Source organism: Nycticebus coucang, chromosome 18, assembly GCF_027406575.1.
Source record: "Nycticebus coucang isolate mNycCou1 chromosome 18, mNycCou1.pri, whole genome shotgun sequence".
Classification (NCBI taxonomy): domain Eukaryota; kingdom Metazoa; phylum Chordata; class Mammalia; order Primates; family Lorisidae; genus Nycticebus; species Nycticebus coucang.
In genome coordinates this window covers 15,847,592-15,865,973 of record NC_069797.1, presented here as the reverse complement: position 1 = coordinate 15,865,973, position 18,382 = coordinate 15,847,592, and the positions used below count along the sequence as shown (strand labels likewise).

Below are 18,382 nucleotides of genomic sequence, written 5' to 3'. Positions count from 1 at the left end.
CACCAGACTTAGTCCACACTGTTGTCCATGTCTCAGTTCATAGGACCAGTTGGAGCCGCAGGCCACACCCCCACCCACCGGTCTCAGTGCACACCCAGCTAGTTTCTGCTTGACAGACCATTTGGAGTCAGGGGACCATGCCCCTGCCTGCCAGTCTCAGTCCACTGCCTGGCAAGCCTCTGTTTGCAGGCTCTGTTGGAGTCAGGGCACCTGTGGCCCCACCCGCCGGTCTCAGTCCTCACCCAGTAAGCCTCTGCTCAACAGCCCCACTGGAAACAGGGGACCACGCCCTAGTGCTCAGGTCTTGGTTCACACCAGAAGGCCACTGTTTAAGGGTTATGTTGGAATCAAGAGACCATGCCCTTGCTCTCAGGTCTTAGTCACATGCCCAGCAGGGGCTGGGTACCAGCCTGTCTGCTGTACTCAGTCCACATGGAGCAACCACTCTCCCACTGTGGGTGCCATCAGAGCCAGGGGTTCTGTACCCCATCCCACCAGACACAGCCCAAACTAAGGGTCAACACTACCCCTGGCCAGGCATAGTCATAACCAGGGGACTGCTCCCCCTCCCACCGAGTGTCCTTTCTTCCCACACCCTCTTTCTTCCCCATTAGTCACAGATTTCATCCTGATGGTTGGTGGTCCACCCTATGCCCAGATCTCTCAGGACAAGACAAAACATTCTGTGCTGCAGGGGCACAGAACTTCAGAGCACCATGTGAGGGGGAAGGGTGAACTGGGAGTTTGGGCTTGTGGGGGAAAATATCTGTTCAATTTTATGCCTGGCAGGGTGGTGTCTAGGTTGATAAATGGGATCTCTCTGGAGAAAGAGACCTGGAGTTTAGCGGCTGTCTCCAGCAAGGTAAAATGAGAGGTCTTTTATTCCCTGCTCATTTGCAGATAGACTGCAGCAGGCCTCTTGCTTGGGGGAGAGGTCTCCTGTCCTCTAATTGATAAGCTTTGTACCTGAAATTTGTTTTCTTTTTTCAGGTGTAACTTGACTCTTTCTTTCTTTCTTTCTTTCTTTCTTTCTTTCTTTCTTTCTTTCTTTCTTTCTTTCTTTCTTTCTTTCTTTCTTTCTTTCTTTCTTTTTTATTAAATCATAGCTGTGTACATTAATGCAATCATGGGGTACAATGTGCTGGTTTTATATACAATTTGAAATATTTTCATTGAACTGGTTAACATAGCCAACCACACCTATGTTGTGTGATCAGAGATGTGAGAGAGTCAGCAGCTTTGCCACAGGTGTGAGCTTGCTCCTGCAATGTTGATGGGCCCAGGAATGATTGACTACACACAAGATGGCATGTAGCAAAGAAACTTTATTTTGTGCCACCTTATATACATTGGTGGTCACGTAGAAACTTAATCTATAAACTTTATTATTACCTAAATCTTACCTAACTTACTCTATCTAAAATTAACTTGTGGGTAAATATGAAATCTCCACATTAACACAATTTCTTCTGTTTTTTACATTCCTCTCAGACATGTGTCAACTCTAACTACAGTCAACTCTAACTACAAATCTGATTAAACATAACACAGAAACTGCAAGGGAAATGAGGAAGTGAAACCCCTCATAAGCACATTCAATTTACCTGGTTTAGATTTATGGCTTTGTTTCTCCACAGCACAGAGACCTATAGGCTCTTTGTGACATAATGTTTTCACATATGTCAACCTCTGATCTGTGACTCTAGGAGTGAGGCTGTAACACCTGCAACCACTGGGTCTGACGGAATGCATGACTTCAGAGCCATTGTTCCTGGAATTTCTTGTTTCCATGGAAACAAGCCCTGTGTTTGCTCAGGGGAGCCCATCCCTCTGTCCAGCCTTTTTGTTGTTTGCAAAAGCTGCTTCTGTGTTAGCAAAAGCCAATTAACCCTTACCAGGCTCACTTCATGTGTCTCATGTGGGGAGCTCTGTCACCCCAGACAGCTATAATAACTGAAATTTGTTTTCTTGAATGCTCTTCCTTGGAGTTACAGATTGCTAAACTTCTTTCTTGGCTCAGCTCTCCACCTTTGGCTTCATAGATTCTGATTCTGTACAGTTTTTCTTCCTCTGCTCTGAAGCCTCTGCCAAGGGTTGCTACCAGTTGGCCATCATCCGAGATCAATCCTCTTTTAAATTTTTGACCATGGAATGTAACAATCTAATTTCTTCTTCTTCTTTTTTCTTTTTCTAAAAATACCCATTTATATCATAGAGCACACTTTAGGAAATGCTGAGTTAACTAATCCTTTATTGCTGAATACCAAGGTTTTCTAACTCTATGCTGTCATAAATAACACTGCAGTGAACGTTCCTGTACCTCCAGCCTTGCACACATGTTGGATTATATTCTTAGGATGATTTTATAAGAACAGAATTGTTGAGTTTAGGGTTCTGTTTCTTTTTGTATGCATGAAGAACACTGTGTCAGTTTTACAAATCTTAGGCAATTATACACTCATAAAACATCAGGGTTGGAAGGGATCTGAGAGAGAGTCAACTCACGTTCCTTTGTCACGGTGGGCAGACCAGGGCTCAGAGCAAGTTCAGTCTCAGTGCCCTTCTCACAGCTCCACATGGATTCTTGGGACAGCTGTCCATCAGAAGAAAGACAAAGTGGAGGGAAATCAGGGGGGCATCACTATTATTAGCATTTGCACCTTCTGGCTGAGATTACTCTTTCCTTATCCTTCCTCCTGGGCTATTTTAAGCCATTGTGTTATATATATGTGAGCTGCAGGGTATTTACCAACAATAAAATGTCAGAGAAAATAAGATCCTATTTAGTACCTATTCTTCTTGTTAAAGAATAGACAAGAAACCTAGAAGTTCGGGAAGGGCACAGGTCTGAGCATATACACATGAGCATGTGCATGTGCACACACATATGCACACTCATGTAGTAATTGCTTTGGAAAGCTTGGGATAAGATGCACATATGACACCGTGTGATACTGATTTCCCTGCAGCACAGGGATGACTTTGAGACTTCTCTTTCCTTATGAGAGGACTAGGCTGGGAGTTGTATGAATTATTTCCTCATCTCATTCACTATTTCCAGTAGAATTGGCCTCCAGTGATTAGAGCATGTTTTTAAAATATTCTTGGTAGGAGTTAGCAAGTGGTTCAGGTTGGTGACCTGAGCAGGGGAGAGGACCAGAGAGCAACTAAACCCAAGTCAGACTGAGAATCTGGGGCACTGGCCACCCTGGCCTCCAGACAGGGACAAAGGCACATTCCCTTGTGTCTCCCTGGTGCCTCGTGCTGTTGTGTATTTGATTTGAACAAAATCCAGGTTTCTTCTAAATGAAAAAAGGACTGATACTTCTGAGAAGCTTCTAACTTAAATTTTGGGAAAAAAATAGTATTTTTTCTCTGTGGTACAGAAATATTTCCCCACATAAGAATAAAGGTCTCCAAAATTTTGTTCTTATTTCTGGCTTAGAAGACCTTTTGATGTTTCATAGAAAACCTTCCCACACCCTACCATATCCATGGTTTTATTTACTTACTTACTTATTTATTTATTTATTTATTTATTTTTTCAGACAGAGTCTCATTTTGTCACCCTTGGTAGAGTGTGGTGGCATCACAGCTCACAGCAACCTCAAACTCTTGGGCTTAAGAGATTCTCTTGCCTCAGCCTCCCAAGTAGTTGGGACAATAGTCGCCCCCTACCACAACACCTGGTTATATTTTTTTAGAGTCAGGGTCTCACTCTTGCTCAGGCCAGTCTTGAACTCATGAGCTCAGGCAATCCACACACCCACCCATCTTGGCCCCCCAGTGTTAAGATTACCCACGCGAGCCACCATGCCGGGCCCACACCCATGTTGTTTCTCCACTCACATCAGGATCTTCTGCCTCATGATTAAGGTAAGAGTAATGAAATAGGAAGTGATTTTTGGAAAGAAAGCCTTATCTTTTTTTTTGATTAGCCAGCCTGGGCAGTTCAAACCTGCCGGCCCCAATGCATGGGACTGGCACTCTAACCATTGAACTATGGTTGGCCAGCCAGAGAAATCCTTGTCAATGGCTGGCCAGAGCTGCCCAGTGCCACCCAGCCAGCCTCAAGCCATCCTTGTACAATGCAGCTCAGGAAACTCCTTTGAAACTTCAGTGTGGAGGTCATGCCAAGAAAGGTACCAGTGGTGTACTATGTTCAGGATATGAATGTTCTCTATCCTTAGTTTGAGCTTCAAAACTCAGATCTTGGGGCAGGGATGGTGTAAACATCTTCTTCATTCCAAGGTGCCTATCACAGCCCTGGGCACACATCTGACATTCAACAAATGCTTGATGAACATGTGAGCAAATGAAGCCTAGCTTGCTTGCAAGCATGTTGGCTCAGTAGGCCCACTGGCATGCGCACACACACCTCTGTGTTTGTTAACTTTCTGCTGTGTGGAACATTGAAGGATTCCATAGGGAAGCAGAGCAGGAAACAGGATGCCCTTTCCACCCTTAGATAAATCCCTTTTATTCTTCATTCTTGCCCTTTCCCATTCCCAATTGCCTGTAGTGAGGCTCTAGAGCTCACCCAAATGACAGCCAACCCTCGACTTCATTTTAGGCTGCGTTACAACCAGGCCCACTGGGAAGCAGAAACTGATAGTAAGAAGATAAAAAGATAAAGTCCAGAATACAGGGTTAAGTGTGGCCCTTGTTCATAGATACTCAAGGCTGCAAGGTATGGATGGGCAGTTTGGGTATTACACATGTGCCCACAGAAAGGGTGAGCTGGGGTTAAATTCAGCCTGCACTATTCTCGACACTCCATACACTCTGCCAAGGGCTGTGTCCACATGGAGGAAGAAGCATATTTTTCTCCTAGCATAAAGGCAGCAACCACACACTATGCACCTGTCTATAGGGGCTGATGTGCTTTCCCTAATTTGCACAAAGTGCTTATCGAGGGCAATGTGGCCTGAAAACTCAATTCCATATTGCTGTTCTGTTTCTCCATTTTTCTTTTTAGAGTATGCTGGATGTGTGAGCAGTGTGTGTATGTGTGTGTGTGTGTGTGTGTGTGCATGCTCTCACTATGGCTTTGAGGGCAAAAGCCAGCGGATGGTATTGAAACTAGTGCAACTGGATCTACACCAAAATATCCTCTCCTTCCCTCCTGATATTTGAGAAGAGCAGCAGGCTTTTGGCCATGGATCTCTCCCCTGTGTCTTCTGGCCTACTGTGATAGACAGATGCATATTTACTGCTTGTCCAAAACAGCCTTCCCATTCCAACCCTTCCTCCTCAACTTTGCATGGGAGGGAGGCATATTAATGTGCCCTGAAGCTTCTTCCCCATGTTTAGGTGTGGGTGGTAAGGTGAAGGGGGTGAGAGATGCTCCAGTGAATTCACCTCTGCCTTAAATTGGCCACATCCCTTTCCATGACTTCTGACCTTCCTCTCTCAGCTTCTAGGAAGTCTTTGTATTCCTCCTTCTAAACTGACTACCAAAACTCTGATGGTTCTAAGTATAAGACTTAGCCCACAAATCAAAAGCCAAGGAGACTTCCCACTCGTAGTTGTGGTGAGCATCCTTAATCCTCAGTGCTCCCATCTCTAAAATAGAAGTGCCTGTTGAGAGAACCCTCAGGTAGAAGACAGGACTGGGAGAATGTGTCTCTAGCCTACAGAGTTCCTGGGCTTCCAGGCACCTAACCTTGCAGGCACTGTTCCAGCAGAGCCATTTCAAGTCCTGGCTCTGTTCTTTTCTTATTTTATAAAGCTATAAATCATCAAAGACTTAGCACTTGTTCTTTTTAGACATCACAACCCACCCTTTATGTTACCACCCAGATCCCCCTTTCCTCCTTAACTCCTCTTTAATTTATAGACTTCCATGTAAAGAGAGCTATAAACAAACTGACATTTCTGAATGATGTTCCATTCTTTAAATCAAGCTCGAGGCTTGCAGCAGTGTCACATGAGCAAAGAATAATTCTCCCCTTGTGATGTGGGATGAGTTTCAGAAGAGATTCAGCTTGTAATGTGGAATCAGATTTGATCCTCATTTTCCTTCCCCACCCTCCCATATAATTCAAAAGTAATGGCAATTTTTTCTTAAGTTTGAGCAGAAATCTCTTAGATTTGATCTCTTGCCTTAATCATCATTAGTTATATATTAAATCAAGGATGAATTACACACACACACACACACACACACACAGAAAAACAGAAAAACAGATTGGTGAGATTGAGTGTGTGGTGCTTGACCTAACACTCAGGTAGACACCTGTGTATGTGCACAAGGGTGTTCAACATATTCAGGAAAGTTTTCTTTCCTCCCAATGGCCAGTGACTGGGAAAATACAAATTGAGAGCTCCATGTATTTAAAGGAAACTTAGAACAAAGTTGTCAAAGAAGACTAGTTTGAGGCAAGAGAGCAAGATGGCGGCCGAGTAACAGCTTCCTTGCATCTGGGCACCGTGAGTCTGGGGAGATAGGACTCCAGGCATCTCTGGCTGGTGGGATCTGCCTATAATCATCCCTGTGAGCACACATGGAGTCAGCGAGAGACTTCTGGACCCCAAGAGGAGGACTAAAATAGTGGAAAACAGCAAGTGGTCTCATGTGTTCAATCAGTCTAAACCCTCCGGCAACTCTAAGTACAGTAGCAAAGAGACTGCAAACCAGAAAGGCCTTACCTGTGAACTGTTTTGGTGTCTTTGGACTTGGCACTCAGTGGAACTGCCTTGGGGAGAGTCTGAGCAGGAGTGTGGAGAACTTTGGCCATTGTCTAGGGCCCCAGTCTGAGGTGCTGAGCCAGATGGAGCTAATACTGTTTGGCTGTGGGCCACAGGGAGTCATTGTGAGTGATCTGCTCCAGCAAGCACCACCCTCACGGTTGCAGAGCAAGAATCGGGCGGGAGCTGGTAACCTAGTGACTGAGTAGCCTAAGGGCAGGGTCTGAGCTGCCTTACAGCCCTAACCTTCAAGGGCAGATTGAGACCGATTTTGGCATCCTGGGTAAGTGGGTAGCCACGTCAGCAGTGATTCCAGCAACAAGCACTTTCCTGGGAAGGCTTCTGCTCAGCAAGTTTACAAGTTCAAAGTGCCTTTTAAGAGAGCTGAAGAGAGATTTAGGGTGTCTACCTGCTGGGGTTTGAGAAATCAGCAGCCTCCAGTCATATCAGCCCTATGATTAACATCTCATACCCCAGAAGACCACATGTTGCCCAAACAATATTCAACAACATATACATACTGCTTTGTTTTTGGTTGTGTTTTTTATTTTTTATTTTTTTTTGGTTTGGTTGTTTTTTCTTTTTATTTTGATGTTGTTGATGTTGTTTTGTTTTTTAGTTTCAACCTTTTCTGTACAGATTTTTTCTTTCTCAATTTTTCTAGTTTAATTATAATTTCCCATTGCTGCCTTTTCGATAACTAGAACTTCACTTTTCCTAGTGTTTCTACCACTAGTATTTGGTTTTTCACCCAATTTTATCCGGTAAAGTGTTCTATTTGCTTGTTTTGATTTGATTTATAGCATTTTTGTCTTTCCTCTCTACTTGGTGGAGGTGGGGTACTGTGTCTGATCAGGTTAACAAAGAACCGCTGACCTCAAGGGAACCACCCAACTGGGAACCCCCAGAAGGTGGGTTTTTTTTAAGGTTGTGTCAAAGTACCCTACTGTACACCTCTATTGCTCTGTCTACCTCTTTCTGTGCCTCTTTTCTTTCTGTCAATATTCCTTTTAGCAACCCCCTCTCCTTTCTCTATTTTTTTTTTCTTTTCACTCATTCCTCCTTTCTTTCATGCCTTTCTTGCTCTTCACCTTCTCATCCTTCTGGTCCTGTACCAAAAGGACTCACTGAAATCTTAGTCCACAGGCATGAGAACTTAAAGAACAAGAGGAAGTGAAAAGAAAATTAGGGCAAGGAAATGGATAAAAGAAATCACTCATGAGGAAGAATCAGCAGAAAACTCCAGGCAACATGAAGAACCAGTCCAGAACAACCCCACCAAGGGACCACGAGGTAGCTACTGCAGAGGATTCCACCAATAAAGAAATGTTAGGAATGACAGAAAGGGAATTTAGAATACACATGATGAAAACAATGAAAGAAATGATGGAAACAATGAAGGAAACTGCTAATAAAGTGGAAAATAACTAAAAGGAAATCCAAAAACAGAACCAAATAAGAGATGAACAATATGAAGTATATAGAAAGGACATAGCAGAGCTGAAGGAACTGAAATAGTCAATTAGGGAACTTAAAGATGCAATGGAAAGTATCAGCAACAGGTTAGACCATGCAGAAGAAAGAATTTCAGAGGTAGAACACAAAGTTCTTGAGATAACTCAGATAGTAAAAGAGGCAGAAAAGAAGAGAGAGAAAGCAGAACATTCACTGTCAGAATTATGGGACTTTATGAAGCATTCCAACATACAAGTTATAGGAATCTCAGAAGGGGAAGAAGAATGCCCCAGAGGAATGGAAGCCATACTAGAGAATATTATAAAAGAAAATTTCCGAAATATCACCAAAGATTCTGACACACTGCTTTCAGAGGGATATTGGAACCCAGGTCACCTCAACTCTAACCGAGCTGCTCCAAGACACATTGTGATGAACCTGTATAAAGTCAAGACAAAAGAAAAGATTCTGCAAGCTGCCAGGAGTAAGGGGCAGTTGACCTACAGGGGTAAATCCATCAGAGTGACTGCACACTTCTCCAATGAAACTTTCCAAGCAAGAAGACAATGGTTATCTACCTTTAATCTACTTAAACAGAACAATTTCCAGCCCAGAATTCTATACCCTGCTAAGCTAAGCTTCAAAATTGACGGAGAAATCAAATCATTTACGGATATACAAACATTGAGGAAATTCGCCACAACAAGACCAGCTCTACAGGAAATACTTCAACCTGTTCTACACACTGACCATCACAATGGATCACCAGCAAAGTGAGAACTCAGAAATTAAAGGACAGAACCTAACCTCCACACTGATGCAAAAGATAAAACTAAGCAATGGACTCTCACAAAATAAGACAAATAGAATACTACCACACTTATCAATTATCTCAATAAATGTTAATGGCTTGAATTCCCCACTGAAGAGACACAGATTGGCTGACTGGATTAAAAAACACAAACCATCCATTTGCTGTCTGCAAGAAACACACCTGGCCTCAAAAAAACAAATTAAAACTCCGAGTCAAGGGTTGGAAGACATATTTTCAGGCAAATGGAATTCAGAAGAAAAGAGGAGTTGCAATCTTATTTTTAGATTCATGTGGATTTAAAGCAACTAAAGTCAAAAAAGACAAAGATGGTCACTTTATATTGGTCAAGGGAAAAATACAACAAGAAGACATTTCAATTCTAAATATTTATGCACCCAATTTAAATGCTCCCAGATTCTTGAAACAGACCTTACTTAGTCTGAGCAATATGATATCTGATAATACCATAATAACGGGGACTTTAACACTCATCTTACAGAGCTGGACAGATCCTCTAAACAGAAATTAAACAAAGATATAAGAGATTTAAATGAGACCCTAGGACAACTGTGCTTGATAGATTCATATAGAACACTATACCCCAAAGATAAAGAATATACATTCTTCTCATCACCCCATGGAACATTCTCCAAAATTGATCATATCCTGGGACACAAAACAAATATCAACAGAATCAAAAGAATTGAAATTTGACCTTGTATCTTCTCAGACCATAAGGCACTAAAGGTGGAACTCAACTGTAACAAAAATGCTCAACCCCACACAAAGGCATGGAAATTAAACAATCTTCTGTTGAATAGAGATGGGTGCAGGAAGAAATAAAACAGGAAATTGTTAACTTCCTTGAGCATAACAACAATGAAGACCCAAGCTACCAAAACCTATGGGATACTGCAAAAGCAGTTTTGAGAGAAAAATTGATCGCTTTAGATGCCTACATTCGAAAAACAGAGAGAGAGAGCATCAACAATCTCACAAGCCATCTTATGGAATTGGAAAAAGAAGAACAATCTAAGCCTAAACTCAGTAGAAGAAAAGAAATATCCAAAATCAAATCAAAGATCAATGAAATTGAAAACAAAAGAACCATTCAAAAATTAATGAAACAAGGAGTTGGTTTTTTGAAAAAATAAATAAAATAGATAAACCATTGGCCAGACTAACGAGAAATAGAAAAGTAAAATCTCTAGTAACCTTAATCAGAAATGATAAAGGGGAAATAACAACTGATCCACAAAGATACAAGAGATCATCTCTGAATACTACCAGAAACTCTATGCCCAGAAATTTGACAATGCGAAGGAAATGGATAAATATTTGGAATCACACCCTCTCCCTAGACTTAGCCAGGAAGAAATAGAGCTCATGAACAGAACAATTTCAAGCACTGAGATCAAAGAAACAACAAAAAATCTTCTAAGAAAAAAATGCCCTGGTCCAGATGGCTTCACACCAGAATTCTATCAAACTTTCAAGGAAGATCTTATTCCTGTACTGCAGAAATTCTTCCAAAAAATTGAGGAAGAAGGAATCTTCCCCAACACATTCTATGAAGCAAACATCACCCTGATACCAAAACCAGGAAAAGACCCAAACAAAAAGGAGAATTTCAGACCAATCTGACTCATGAATATAGATGCAAAAATTCTCAACAAAATCCTAGCCAATAGATTACAGCTTATCATCAAAAAAGTCATTCATCATGGTCAAGTAGGCTTCATCCCAGGGATGCAAGGCTGGTTTAACATACGCAAGTCCATAAACGTTATCCACCATATTAACAGAGGCAAAAATAAAGATCATATGTTCTTCTCAATAGATGCAGAAAAAGCATTTTATGAAATCCAGCATCCTTTTCTAATTAGAACACTGAAGAGTATAGGCATAGGTGGCACATTTCTAAAACTGATTGAAGCTATCTATGACAAACCCACAGCTAATATTTTACTGATTGGAGTGAAATTGAAAGCTTTTCCTCTTAGAACTGGAACCAGACAAGGTTGTCCTCTGTCACCTTTACTATTCAACGTAGTGCTGGAAGTTCTAGCCAATACAATTAGGCAAGACAAGGAAATAAAGGGAATCCAAATGGGAGCAGAGGAGGTCAAACTCTCCCTCTTTGCTGACGACATGATCTTATACTTAGAGAACCCCAAAGACTCAACCACAAGACTCCTAGAAGTCATCAAAAAATACAGTAATGTTTCAGGATATAAAATCAATGTCCACAAATCAGTAGCCTTTGTATACACCAATAACAGTCAAGATGAGAAGCTAATTAAGGACACAACTCCCTTCACCATAGTTTCAAAGAAAATGAAATACCTAGGAATATACGTAACGAAGGAGGTGAAGGACCTCTATAAAGAAAATTATGAAATTCTCAGAAAGGAAATAGCAGAGGATATTAACAAATGGAAGAACATACCATGCTCATGGATGGGAAGAATCAACATTGTTAAAATGTCTATAGTTTCCAAAGCAATCTACCTATTCAATGCCATTCCTATCAAAATACCAACATCGTATTTTTAAGATTTGGAAAAAATGATTCTGCATTTTGTATGGAACCAGAAAAAAACCCGTATAGCTAAGGCAGTTCTTAGTAATAAAAATAAAGCTGGGGGCATCAGCATACCAGATTTTAGTCTGTACTACAAAGCCATAGTGGTCAAGACAGCATGGTACTGGCACAAAAATAGAGACATAGACATTTGGAATCAAATTGAAAACAAAGAAATTAAACTAACATCTTACAACCACCTAATCTTTGATAAACCAAACAAGAACATACCTTGGGGGAAAGACTCCCTATTCAATAAATGGTGTTGGGAGAACTGGATGTCTACATGTAAAAGACTGAAACTGGATCCACACCTGTCCCCACTCACAAAAATTGATTCAAGATGGATAAAAGACTTAAGTTTAAGGCATGAAACAATAAAAATCCTCCAAGAAAGCATAGGGAAAACACTGGAAGATATTGGCCTGGGGAAAGACTTCATGAAGAAGACTGCCATGGCAATGCAACAACAACAAAAACAAACAAATGGGACTTCATTAAACTGAAAAGCTTCTATACAGCTAAGGAGACAACAACCAAAGCAAAGAGACAACCTACACAATGGGAAAGGATATTTGCATATTTTCAATCAGACAAAACTTGATAACTATGATCTATAGAGAACTCAAATTAATCCGCATGAAAAAAGCCAACAATCCCATATATCAATGGGCAAGAGACATGAATAGAACCTTCTCTAAGGATGAAAGACGAATGGCTAACAAACATATGAAAAAATGTTCATCATCTCTATATATTAGAGAAATGCAAATCAAAACAACCCTGAGATATCATCTAACCCCAGTGAGAATAGCCCACATCAGAAACTCTCAATACTGCAGATGCTGGCGTGGATGTGGAGAGAAGGGAATACTTTTACACTGCTGGTGGGACTGCAAACTAGTACAACGTTTCTGGAAGGAAGTATGGAGAACCCTCAAAGCACTCAAGCTAGACCTCCCATTTGATCCTGCAATCCCATTACTGGGCATCTATCCAGAAGGAAAAAAATCGTTTTATCATAAGGACACTTGTACTAGACTGTTTATGGCAGCTCAATTTACAATTGCCAAAATGTGGAAACAGCCTAAATGCCCACCAACCCAGGAATGGATTAACAAGCTGTCGTATATATATAACATGGAATACTCTTCAGCTCTTAAAAAAAATGGAGACTTTACATCCTTCGTATTAACCTGGATGGAAGTGGAAGACATTATTCTTAGTAAAGCATCACAAGAATGGAGAAGCATGAATCCTATGTACTCAATTTTGATATGAGGACAATTAATGACAATTAAGGTCATGGGGGAGGGGAGGAAAAGCAGAGAGAGGGAAGGAGGGAGAGGGGTGGGGCCTTGGTGTGTGCCACACCTTCTGGGGGCAAGACATGATTGCAAGAGGCACTTTGCCTAACAATTGCGATCAGTGTAACCTGGCTTATTGTACCCTCAATGAATCTCTAACAATAAAAAAAATAAATAAATAAAACAAAGGTTGGCAAAAAAAAAAAAAAAAATCCCATGCCCGAAATATAAGAAGACATTCAAGTGGGCCTAATGTAATTTAATTACATGTGGCTTCTTAAAAGCAGAGAATCTTCTTCAAAAGACAGAGATTCAAAGAAAAAGGTGTATTTGATATGTCATTGGTGGTTTGATAATCTAAGGAGTCCACATGCAAATACTGAAGATGTCTCTAGAGCTAAGCGTGGTCAGCAAAGAAATAGGACCTCAGTTCTACAAGTTCAGCAACCTGAATTTTGTCAATAGCCTGAATGAGCTAGGATGTGAGTTTCTCCCCCATAGCCTCCAGATGAGCACTCAGCCTTGTTTTCAGCCTTGTGATACCTCAACCACAGAGAACTTAACTACTCTGTGTCAGATATCTCAGATAAAGCACTGTGAACTAATAAAAGATTTTATTTAAAAAAAAAAAGAAGACTAGTTTGAGAAATAGACACAAGTATGAAATGTCTATAGTCTTTGTAAATTAAGGAAAGATAAAGTGATGTTTAATAAGAATAAAAAATGACAAATAACTTAGTAATGTATTTTTGGGATTTTATTTGAGATAGTGTCTCACTCCATTGTCCAGGCTAGAGTACCATGGCCTCTTAGCTCACAGCAACTCAAACTCTTGGGCTCAAGCAATCCTCCTGCCTCAGCCTCCCCAGTAGCTTGGACTACAGATGCCAGCCACAACGCCCAGCTACTTTTTCTATTTTTAGTAGAGATTGTGTCTTGCTCTTGCTCAGGCTGGTCTCCAACTCCTGAGCTTAGGCAATCCTCCCGCCTCGGCCTCCCAGAGTGCTAGCATTATAGGCTTGAGCCACCATGCCAGGCCAACTTAGTAATGTATTATACCCATATAGAGAAGGAGGGCAAAGGCTGGTTGGAGGAATCAGAAACCAGGAGGAATGTTATGGAAGGGTGGGCATAGTGGAGGGGAGGAGGGGAGGTACAAAGAGAGAATGAGACAGGAAACAAAGAAAACAGAGGACACAGCCGTCCATTCACTGATTCCATAAACACTTTCTGAGCAGTCCACCCGAACTCTACATTGTGCTCGAGCCTTTTTCATGTGTCATCTCTACACCTCTCCCTCCAAAGTCATCATGGTTGGATAAAGGAACTTGACCATGGAGGGATCTGAGGTCTGCAGAAGTTGCAAAGAGAACACTGGGATGTGGCCAGTTGGAAGATGCTGTGTGAAGGAAGCTTTCTTGACGCTATAACTTGTCAGGCAGAAGGTGTCCTTGGGCCATTTATGGGGATGTGGCACTTTGGGCTGGCACCCTTACTAGGGTCACATTCCACAGTTTGTGCTTCTGGACAGACACCATCTCCACTGCTGGGATGAGATTTCAAGTGAGATTTCAAGCTGGACTGAAGATTGTCAAATAGTTTTTACGATAATCCTTGGAGTGTTTGCTGCACACACCTATACCACAGCACTCTGCTTTATAGGTGCAAATTTGGTAAGTTCGGGTTAGAGCTCAGGAATTTGAATTTTTAACAGGCACCTCCAGGTGATTCTGATGCAGGAAATCCTGGATTAAAAGTTGAAGGAAGCACAATCATTGGGTGTTTCAAACCCCAACTTCTAGTTGGTTTTAGGTTACATGTTCCACAGAACCATTAGATCAGTGATTTTCAACCAGTGTGCCATGGCACACTAATGTGGTATGAGAGGACCTTAGACATGCTACAAAAAATTTTAAAGATCATTAGTTAGACTATTTTCTTAAAAAGGTTAAAGCACAGTAAGTGTGTTCATTTTCTACACTCTTTTTTAAATCAACATAATTTGTGTGCCACAGAAATTTAACTATAGGTTAAATATACATGAGATGTAAAAAAAAAAAAAAAAAAAAACTGCATTAAATCCCAGGGAAAGTCACAAAAGGGATTGGGTATTGTTAGGAGATTATCAATATTGTTGATAATTTATTTACTTATTTAATTGATTTTTTTTTTTTTTTTGAGACAGAGTCTCACTATGTTGCCCTGGGTAGAGTGCAGTGGCGTCACAGCTCACAGCAACCTCAACCTCTTGGGCTTAAGCGATTCTCTTGCCTCAGCCTCCCAAGTAGCTGGGACTACAAGTGCCTGCTGCAGACAATGGTACCAGGCAGAATCAATTCTTTGAGACGCAAGTCATCAAATCAGGCTATGAGAGGAGACCCCTGGAAATGGAGCAGCAGCAACAGGCCTACTGCCCAGAAGTGAAGACAGATAAAGCCAAAAGCACCCACCAGCTTCTTCCCACCTGAAGCTTCTCAGCTCAGACAGACAGAGAGCAATTCCAGAGTCACCGGAGGCCTTACTAGGAAAACCCTGCCCTGGGGTACTCTGAGCACTGAGAAGACGGGAGGGACCGCTCACTCCAGCCTCTCGCTGAAAAGGATGGAGATGATTTTGATGACACCTTTGTTGCCTTTGGCACAAATAACTGTGACCTCCACTTCAAAGTGGCCTGAGATCGGATCAGTGGCTGTCCACTAATCAGCAAGGGCTTTGCACACCTGTGGTCAGGAGCCTGTGCCAGCTATGGGGTGAGAATAGAAGGGGCCCCCTGTGCTTTGAAATGAAGATCAATGAGGAAATCTCTGTGAAGCACCTTCCACCTACAGGGCCTGACCCCCAGGTCACCCGTGGTGGCTGGTCCCTGGACTCCTGCAGCACCCAGCTGGGCAAAACAGCCTTTCTCCTATGGCTATGGAGGTACTGGGAAGAAATTTTGCAAAGAGCAATGAGATTGGCTGCTTTGCGGACTCTGAATGTGGAAATGATGTGGAACTTTCATTTACCAAAAATGGGAAGTGGACGGGCATTGCTTTCCGAATCCAGAAGGAAGCTTGGGGGTGGGGAGGTGGGGGGAAAGTTACCTTCAACCAGCACCTTCCCCTTAGTGAGTGGATCTGAGGCCCCTTTGGACCAAAGAGCAAGGCAGAATGTGAGATTCTGATGAGGGTGGGCCTCCCTGCCCCTAGCAAGACCACATGGGCCTCCAATCCTTCTAAGAAGTACAACAACCTGGGTACCAATGTCATTGTGGGTAAAATGCGGGTGATGGGCCTAGGGCGGCAGCGGAACTGTGCTGGCCGCTGGGATGTCCTGATCCAGCAGGCCACCCAGGGCCTCAACCGCCTTATCCAGATCGTTGCCTGCAAGAAACGCATCCTAGATCACACAAACGTTTATGGGTCAGCCCAGAGACTAAAACGAGAGCATTTGAAGGCTTCCAGAGGAATGCTATTGTAATTTGCCCCACTGATGAAGACGTGAAAGACCAAACAATAAAGCGAACCCACAAGGAAGGGAAGGATTTCCCAGATGACACGGTCTTAGAAATGAAAGCCAACTTCAGCTTGCCAGATGTTGGGGACTTCCTGGACGAGGCAGCAGACAAGCTGGTGGGGCAATACAACCAGGAAGGCCGCGAGGCTGGGCCACCCCCGAGAAGGGCTTTGACAACCGAGGTGGTGGCTTCCAGCGCTATGACAACCGAGGCCCCCTGGAAGCAACCGAGGAGGCTTGCAGAACCGAGGAGGAGGCCTTGGCGGAGGGAGCAACTACCGAGGAGGTTTCAACCGCAGCGCAGGTGGTGGCTATAGCTAGAATCGCTGGGGTACAACCACCGGGGTAATAACTCCAAAAACCAAGGCAGCTACAACCGGACTTCCCAGCAACAGCCACCACCCCAACAACTAATGCGCCACAACCACCACCCTGGCAGCCTCCACCGCCGCCCAGCTACGCCCTGCTTGCAACTCCCCAGGAGCCAGCAGCTACAATAACAGGAACATCCCACGGTCAGCAGTGACAGTCCTCCACGCCGAGTTACAGCCAGCTGCCCTACAGCCAAGGAGGTTACAGCCCAGGCTACACAGCTCCACCTCCACCACCTCCGCCACCACCTGCCTCCAACTATGGGAGCCTCGGAGGCTACAGCCAGTGCCCTAGACACCCCCTCCACCCCGCACCGCACAGACCTACCTTCGGTCCAAGTATAGCCAGTATCAGCAGTATGCCCAGCAGTGGAACCAGTACCATCAGAGCCAGGGCCAGGGGCAGCTTATTACAGGAACTACAACTGCGGGAGCTACTCTGGGAACACACAGGGTGGCCCAAGCACAATAGCCAGTGTGCCCCAGAGGCTCCCGGAGGAGGCCCCGCCACCTTCGTCCAGCAGCGCCTGCCTCGGCTGCTCCTCTGCTCCCACTAGGTCCTGTGGTGCCGGGGATGGGGTCGTCCCAGGGCTGCCTCGCTCCAGCCCACTGCCTCCTCTCTGAGGGGCGGCCAGGCATTTTTTCCTCTGGATTCAAACAGGAAACAATGACCTTTTATTTTCTGTTTCTCTCCCCTTAACCTTCCAACCTCCCACCTCCTATTCTTCCTACTTTCTTCCTTTTGACTAAACAATTCCACCCTCTCCTTGGTCACACAGTGAGGCCGTGTTGACTAAGGGAGACCCCTTTCTTATTCACTCATCCTACCTTGCTCCAGCTCCTGGGCTTCCCAAACCTTCATGCAGTTGGTTGTAAATTTTTTAGGAGCTGTTTTACCGTCAACTTCTCAGAATTAAAAAACAAAACAAAACAAACTAACAAACAAAGAGAACTAAGAATTTTTTAAAAAGTTTAAAAGGAAATGCAGTCTGGGTGCCTGTAGTCAATGGTTAGAGTGCCAGCCATGCACTAGGGGTGGTGGGTTCCAACCTGGCCTGGGCCTCCTAAAGAAACAAACAAAAAAATGTAGAGGGAGGAAACAGTTAGTATTTTTTTTGGTAATTATGCTTTTGTTTTTAATTTTTAGAATTTGTCTGTTTTTGCTGTGGGTTGGACATTGATATTTTTCATCAAGATAACCATTTATTTGCTGAGTTCAGGTGACAAAACAAAACACACACACACAAAAAAACTGCAGAATCATTAACCTAACTTTTTATATACCATATCTCAGTTCCTCATAACTTGGCACACAAGCTTCTGTGTTCAGTTGAATTGTAACTGCTTTTTGTGTTTGGAGAGAGTGTGACTATCGAACTTGAAACCTTGTATTCTGGGCATCTTGGTAGTTTCTGGTGGGATTAAGTGGGTGAGAGGGAAGAGGGAAGCTCCTTTCCTTTAGAACATGAAGTTTCTCCCACTGCCTCTTCATTGGTCTCCCAGGTGCCGGACCCAAAAGTTTTTCCCACAGTGGTCCTCTGATTATTTTACTTCCCTTTCACCCATACATTTTAACAGGATTTTAACAAATTGCACTTATTAAAAACGTGTTTGCAAAAAAAGAAAGAAAGAAAAACGAAAAGCCATGGCTAGGCACAATGGGTCA

At 43.0% G+C, this 18,382-nt stretch overlaps 1 pseudogene; it reads left to right on the top strand.

Moving 5' to 3' along the window:
- The first annotated feature begins 13,235 nt into the window (after positions 1–13,235).
- Positions 13,236–17,340, top strand: LOC128571020 (heterogeneous nuclear ribonucleoprotein U-like protein 1; annotated as a pseudogene).
- Positions 17,341–18,382: the final 1,042 nt, after the last annotated feature.